Here is an 8165-nt window from a genome sequence, read left to right on the forward strand (position 1 = left end):
GTGATTTCAAGAGGTAAAGAAGGACATCGATACGTCAAACCATACTAACTGTAAAATTGATTTACAAAAGCTGTTACGCCTCAATTCCAGCTCTATCTAGAAATATAAAAAAAAGAGAAACTGTGTGATCATTTCAAAGGGGAGTAATTGCATTTGTAAACAATTACTTTAGCCGTTGATTTCGTGCAAATAAAAGGTCACTCAGAAACATTAATGAAACCAACGGGTAGAGGAATGTTTCCTCTAACAGCCAGCATTGTTCATTTGGAGGAGTGAGCTTTTTGGCAGTGAATTCATCTTTACCTTAAGTATACGTGTTTTGAGATCACGCACTACGGTTTGGACAACCCTGGCATCCAGTGAACATTAGGATTGACGGTTTGGTCACGTTTGGCCATCAATGCCGGTATTCAATTAGGTCACCAACCCTCCGTGCAGATATTTTCGTTGCTTCCAGAGTTGGAACTTGAAGCTGGAAGGGTTTGAAACAATCACGAAAGTAGGTGCTCAAGAAGTGATAGTTCACATCACGCTACACACTAAAAATAATGTCAGCATAATGCTCGATAATTCTAACACATTCAAGGTTATCGATGAATAGTGGATGAAATCGTATAATATCCAAAGGCGTGCGATTATTTATAACGAATCGAATTTATCTAAAACAAAATCGAGGAAATTAAGCAAATTTTATTGAAATTCGTTAAAAGAAATATAGAACAGATTACTTTCGTCCCCCTCGTTTTTTTTATGTAAACGTTATTATCTATCAATAGAATATTTCAAAATGTAATCATAAGTTAGCTTACTAAAAGCACAGTGAACAATATCACAGACACAATTGTAGTTTTACACCTATTCAACGTAATCTTTTAATCTTCGAATTATTTGCACAACATTACATTTAATTTACATAGCTTAATACAATTCAACCAGGTCAAAGAGTCGAAGAAATATTGCATCTGTAAATAAGCAATAACAACGCTCTTGATAGGCTTCTGACCGGAATCCTTTGAAAAGCCCCTTGTAGAGTTAGTCGAAAAACGAATAGACTTCGCTGCCCCCTTTAGTATTAGTAAGCGATTTCACTACTACATATGTTCTACTAGTGGAAAAAAAAAAAAAAACAAATCGCTGTCAAGTCCACTTCAGAAAAATGGTAAGCAAGCAGATTTCAAGGATTGTGAAGCTGCAGCACAAAGATATCTTCGAAAATTGTAAATGTTCTACGATATCGATCCGTCAACATTACAAACGACACCGCAAGAAGTGCCATTAATGATAACATTCGCCAACATCTACCAGTTTCTGGTTTTGGATCCCAACCCGTGTACTGGTGAACTAAAAAATTGTGGAAAAGGAATGGATGCGATTTTTTGCTATAAAAACGGATGGGTCAAGAGTGTTTCTGGACGAAGAGCGCAATATCTAGACTAACATTTGAAAAGGGCGCAACTCCAAAATGACCATAACGAAAAAATCGCTTCCGAATTTTAATGACCAAAAAATTAATCCGACTTTCCATTTTGTGGATGACTTTATAAGCTTGACATATAGTTAATAGAGTAATCTATCATCATGCATCACTAAAAACTAAAAAAAAAAGGATTTCTTTGTCGTGAAATTGAGAATAAAACATCATACGCCCTGATAATTTATTACATGATGTTACCCCTCTGGATCTTCCATCCTTTGAACTGCCAACACTGGTGATACGCCGTGGAAATACACCCTTGTTGTTCCGCCTTGGTTCTTCGTTCGCAAATTGTGTGAGACAGTGTTCACTCGGCTGTCGACAAAAGCAGGCCACTCTCGATGTGTGCTATGCGATCGTCTGTTTTCTCGGCAGCAACCATTGTGTGGTCCTCCTCATTGTTCTTCATCAGCAGTTCTTTCGGTCGATGCGTCGTCGACTTTGGAAAGCAACCGTTTCGTGATGAGTGTGTGAGTGCTGACCACGTTTTGCGTCCATTGTTGCAATTGACGCGCTCTGACCCTCGTTGGCGTACAACAATTTGCCATACAATGAAACTACTGGAAGCGGCTCCAGTTCTGATGGAGGAGGCTTTTTGGATAGCGGAAGATAAAGTGTTTATTGTGTTGTACCTTTTGACTATAGTTTTAAGATGTATTGTAAAGTGACCAAGAATCCTCGGCTCTGTAAAGTTAATTCGTTTGAGCCTTATCAAATAAATTAATAAAAAAAAAAAAATGTGTGAGACTGGAATTACGCCCGGAGCTTTTTGGTCTTCTTTTTGTTACTTGTTTAAACGTGAAATATCAATCGGATACATTTCAAATGAATCGGGCGTGACTAGATACTACAGAATCAGTACTTTTGGTATATTAAAACAATATAATTCGTAGTTCTAGTGTAAGGCGTAACAACCAGATGCATCAGAGAGTTGAAAGATGAAAATACACCATGTAAGAAGAAACTTGTGAACTGTTCTCTATATGTGGCCAAATCTGGTTTGTTTACATTTTGGAGTTACGTCCTTTTCAAATGTTAGTCTAGATATATATGTGGTACACGGAGTTGTTCGGCATTCGTTCGCGCTTAACGAAAAGCCTCTTAATCCTTGGATTTTGATTGATGAGCATGGCAAGATCCTTGCAGCACACTGCAACTGCGCTATCGGGCTTCTAGAAACATGCAGTCACATAGGAGCTACCTTATTTGCCCTTGAAGGAATTCGAACATCCGTCCTCGAAATAAAGGTAAATAGGTCGTTGTTGCTTCCTTGGTAATTACTTCTCATATCACGCTGAACATTGCATTAGGTCCTAAGTAACATTGATCGATTCTCTTCATCGGCTTTCTCTTTCGTTTATAATTTGAGCACATAACCGTTTCTTGATGTGGTTGACGTATTAGATGCTACTTAAAAGCTTATTCTATCGATCTGTGAGCTGAAAATAAATGGGAATGTCTTTACATGGCCGTGGTCATGCAAAGAGAAAGTCGATGAAGAGAATCTGTCGATGTTACTTAGGACCTAATGCTATGTTCAGCTCGATATAATCCAAGTTTGATAAGCTTAGCGTTGAGATATGTTTATGATATTATATGATTTTTATTTGCTTCTAAATTTCCAGTTGTCGGTTACAGATTTGCGGGCATACTGGAGAAAACCTCCGGCAAGTATAAGCGACAACTTATATAAAAAGGTGCGTGATAGCGACTTCGGCAGGCGCATTTTTTTTTTATAGTCCCTTTCACGCTCTTGGGTCATTCGTGACTTCTGGGGGGGTGATATTTGAACTCGTGACTTTGGCGTGAGAGGCAGTGATGCAAAATATCATGACACTCACGTGACACTCGTCTTTGCATCAACCGACTATCGCTGACAGATCGTTTTGTCACGCAGCCATGGCAAACAACAATCACCAGTAATGGTCGCTGCTGACCAGCAAAACGTTACACTCGCTGCTGATGACGAAAAGCACAACGAAAACAGTGAAGACTTCTGCAGTACGATCATGAGAAAAAGCGAAACGACAGAAGAAAATGAAAACAAAGCCTACGCATTCCAAGTTCGTCTCGGCAGGCGCGACTGTGTGAGTTACAAACAAAGCAGGCAACATGAAACGGAAGCTGTTGGGCTCACTCACCAACACAGTCAAATAAGCAAGCAAAGAAGCAACTGCTTCAAAACGAGCACAGATGAGTGTCGTGATTGTCGGGAATGACCAGATCGGTGATGGATCACAAAAGAAGACGACATTCACCAGCTGCTTTTTACTTCTTTCGTCAACTTGATCGATGGTCATGGAGTGAGCTTCGACGAGCACATTGATAGGGATGTACAAAGCGTTACTACCATCAGCCGTTTGGCGATCGTGATTGTGATAGGTCGCAACCCTGGTGAGAGGTATGGATTCTAACCACTACGCCGGGGTCACCCTCAGGCAGGCGCATAAAAAACACACATTTTAAGCAGTTACCAATCCAGATGTCGAAACCTCTTAAGCGTGCTCAAGGCGGATGGCTTAAATGTTACTGTTATTGCTGTGCGAATTGCTCGTATGAGAAAAATTTTAGAGCTGGATGACTACAACCTTCATTTACTCAATGACCCGTTAAACACGCAATCGATTGGTGAATTGAGAGAACGTGCATTCGAGTACATCGCAAAATTTCCAAGTGATCCGGCAATGCTGAAACGAATCAATGACTTAACTGCTGAACAAAGAGACTCCAAGTGGTGGAATGTATTCAGGAGTGGACGTATCACAGCATCCAATTTAAAAGACGTGTGTAGCACTCAGTTGGCACGACCATTCGTATATCTGATTAAGAGACTGTATTATCCTAGTGAGATAACATTATCTACAGCAGTGACCAAATATGGAAAGAAACATGAGGAGAGAGCTGTTGATCAGCTGTTTAACGCAGTTCAACATTTGCACCAAAATTGGCGGAAAATAAAATCAGGACTGGTGATTTATGAAGAGCATCCGTTCATGGGAGCATCACCGGATGCTACCTTTCTTTGTGATTGTCACGGTATAATAGCGGTTGAGGTGAAGTGCCCGTTTCAGCTCGAAATCGTTCAGATATGGTTGCGACTTTACTACAGCTGAAGGATTCCTTCATTGAACGGAATGAAACTGGCCAGATCCTGCTAAAAACTAAACATAAATATTTTTCCAAGAGTACAAAATAGTTCGTTCAATCGTAATTTACGCAGTGCCAATATCAAGGTTTTCTCTTTGTCCAGTCCTTCAAAATCCGGTATATCTTGCTGTAATGATTCGTAGAGACGCTTTGATGTTAGCCCACAGCTAATCCCCGTAAAGTAACGGCATTCAAAATGTTTTTGTGTTACTTCATTCGCGAAGTTTGCGATTTTCATAGTTGGTTGGAAATGCTATCTAACATGAAGCTTTAGTGTGATAATTTATTAGCTAGAGAATGGTCTTTAAGAGAGGGTAGGTAGATAGTTCCTTTAGAATACGGCAGTATGTATGGTATTACAATAGAGATAACTCTAAGACCAGAATGTCCCGAAGAAACGTGCTCAACTTTTTGACTCAGCTCTGGTACTTTCTTCGGTCCCAAGCTAATCGATACACCCCTCGAAACATAGGAAAATCCACGAACCCCTCATTTTATCTGTCAAGCTTTCATAGCGAATCAAAACAAACATAGTGTAGTACTAGAATTTGGACTAGAATGGGGAACGTTAATCGATTTGTTTTGACGCAAGATATCACTATTTTGATGTTTTTCTTTTAGATTCATTTATTTGTCAAGGCTCAAATGCGGAAGCTTCACGGAGCTAAAATTCATTTTACTTTTGACGTAGAACTACGTCTGCGATTTCTGTATGGGAGTACACATTGTGAAAATCGAGAATGGAACATGTAACAAAATCATGAAAGATTTTGAACGTTAAAAACTCAGCTGGACCAATTTCAATGAATTTATCACCAATCGATCAGAAATATTTCTACGCAACTGTTAAATTTAAGACTCATCATTTTTCAAAATGTCACTATTGAAAATTGAACTGTTACTATGATAATTAAAATTATCACCGATTGCCTGCGAAAAGCGATTTCCCGAACACAGATTTCAAAGTTGAATTCCATCCGGTCTCACCAAACGGTGTTTATTCAATCGCCACGTGGTGAGTGGTGGAGTTCTCCAGTACACAACGAAAGGCTGCTTGCATGCAGCGAGCTGCAGCTCACATGAGCTGAGCATCCATAGAAGGAGGAAGAAGCCGCACCGCTATTAATCGGAATCAGTAGCTCTTCGTGAGTCGGAATGGGTCATCTATGTCAAGCGCGTCATACGAAAGAGTATAAACAGAGAGAACCCCGCTCAAGTTCCTATTCGTACACAAAACACAAGCTTCTGCTGCAGTTAACAAATAACATTTTTTATAGGGCTGTCTCTTGTAGTTTTAACAATGTTTCTTAATACTAGAATTAGTACCAGAGGAGTCCGACCGAATTCCCGTGGCTTACTCGAGGCTATGAACTACCATATATTAACAATATATTAACATGTACGGAAGGGATCATCCACCGCCGTTGAATGGCTGTTTTTTGACGATCTCTTGATCTCTCTAGAGATGATTGGTGGTTGTTTATAACTGCAACGAAATATAAAAGAATTAGGAATTGGGAAGGGACAACGATGAGACAATAGAAACTAAAATTGATACACGAACATGTAAATCTCTACCACACTCTCAAACGTTAGTAATTTTAAACGTCAAAGTTGATGATCGACGAAAACAATGGCCATTTAGAAGCTAGTATTCAAGAGGGTTTTCAACATTGGAATCATCAATATAATAATGTAGCTCATGGAGTCAGGCACATTTAATATTTCGAGAACGCCGTCCACAATTCCAGAATACGTGAACATGGGTTAATTTTGTTCTGACCAGTCTTGTAAGCGGTCACGGTAGTCGACACATTTTCTGTGATAATCGACTGCCTTTGCCTCCGACACTTGCAAAACAAGCTATCACCAAACTCGACACTGTCACCGAAGACCGTTACGAATGTATGTATTTTAGTTTTTCTCATAATAAGAGCTGCTGATAGTGTGCTTGTGTGAATTCTGAAAATGGCAAGCAACGATGCCCTAGTAATAACATTTTGTATCAGAAATGGTTTAATTTACACCAAATTGAGGAATTAAAATGAAATCACACATGTCACATAATAGTTATTTGATCATTTTCATTTTGCTCGAATGTTACTCTACCGGTTGTGTTGTGTGAGGTAGACGACTGTAGAGCATGAGTGTACGAATACAAACAGACTGTTGCGCACGACAACGAAGCAAGTGTAGTAAAAAACGTCAACTGTTTCAACCCCTGGTCCTGGCTATGGAACTGGAAGAACTCTGAATCCGCTGAAAGTCCCTATCAAAATCAATTGATTTGAAACCCGGTGGAGGGGACTGCGATTTCTTCAAGATGACTCGAGGATCAATACGAGTGACGTCCTGAGACTGTTGCGTGATAATTTTGGATCGGTTCCTAGCTGGGACTTTGAAAATGAAAAGACTTCCCTCGCCAACATTAGGGTCAGAGCCCTGGCCATCAACTGAGAGAAGGTCGAAGCACGGGGGCAACAATCACGAATTTCGGTGGAGCTCACATCAATGTGATCAATATAGTGGGTAAGGATGACTGCATCAGACTGCTCTTTCTAGCATTTCGCACTGCGATGCAAGTGTGAAAGAGTATCAAATCAAGACGGGGTTCAATCACGCTAAAACCACCGACAAATCGACATGACACTTAATTCTGACTTATGCCCGAAAATCGTTAACGGCCGATTTAAATATGCAGTGACCCGAACTGTCAAAAACAAAGGATTTTTTTTAACTAGATAAAAATAATTTGTCCAGAATAGATCAGACACGCACCAATTCAACTTTTATATGCGGTTTCATGGCTTAGCTAAATATTTCCCGCGAACACGGAGCCAGATGTCAGGAGTGTGCTTTGGTCAGAAATTTTATTATTTTTGCTATGGTCATTCATGTCGGTTTGTCGATGCTAAAACGGCCTATTATATATTTTTGTCGTTCCATTGGTAATTCCTGATAAGTCTAGAGACGCAGAAGGTTCGATGATTGAAAATGTTCTAATCAAAACTAGGCCCTACTGCTGCTTCGTGGTTGAGACGGGGCCCATGTTTTGTTTTGCATTTATTTGATATCATGAAAAGGCTAAGCAAAGGGCCTCTGATGCCAAGCACAACGGTTTACTTCAATTTCCTTATGTATATGAATGGAAATAGTGGCGAACAAGTTTAAATTTCATTTCTACATTTTGGTCAAAGAGTCTTTTCAAATGTTACGCGAGAAATTTCTGGAATAAAGCGTCATATTGGGACAAAATTCAAGAAGTTTTTATGGAAAATTGAAGCAAACAAAATTGATTCGGTTGTGCTCAAATCGGATGAACCATTGCCGAGAAAAATGAGTGAATATTAGTGATTTATTGCAAAATGTCACCATTTTGGTGATATATTCGAAATCATACGTGCGATCGGGATAAAATTCAATCTGGAATCTGTACCGGTTGTTTCATATCGGCCATCACCGAAAAGTTAAGTTGATATACTGAATAATTGCAAAATTCCACTATTTTGGTCATATCTCCGGAACCAAACGTCTGGTAGGGATG

General features: G+C 39.6%; 1 pseudogene; it reads left to right on the forward strand.

Annotated features, from left to right (window-relative positions):
* The first annotated feature begins 1362 nt into the window (after window positions 1–1362).
* On the forward strand, window positions 1363–4587 carry LOC135707436 (uncharacterized; annotated as a pseudogene).
* Window positions 4588–8165: the final 3578 nt, after the last annotated feature.

This window comes from Ochlerotatus camptorhynchus, unplaced genomic scaffold (genome assembly GCF_037179485.1).
Source record: "Ochlerotatus camptorhynchus isolate MF236.1 unplaced genomic scaffold, CSIRO-AGI_Acam_v1.1 ptg000312l, whole genome shotgun sequence".
Taxonomy (NCBI): domain Eukaryota; kingdom Metazoa; phylum Arthropoda; class Insecta; order Diptera; family Culicidae; genus Ochlerotatus; species Ochlerotatus camptorhynchus.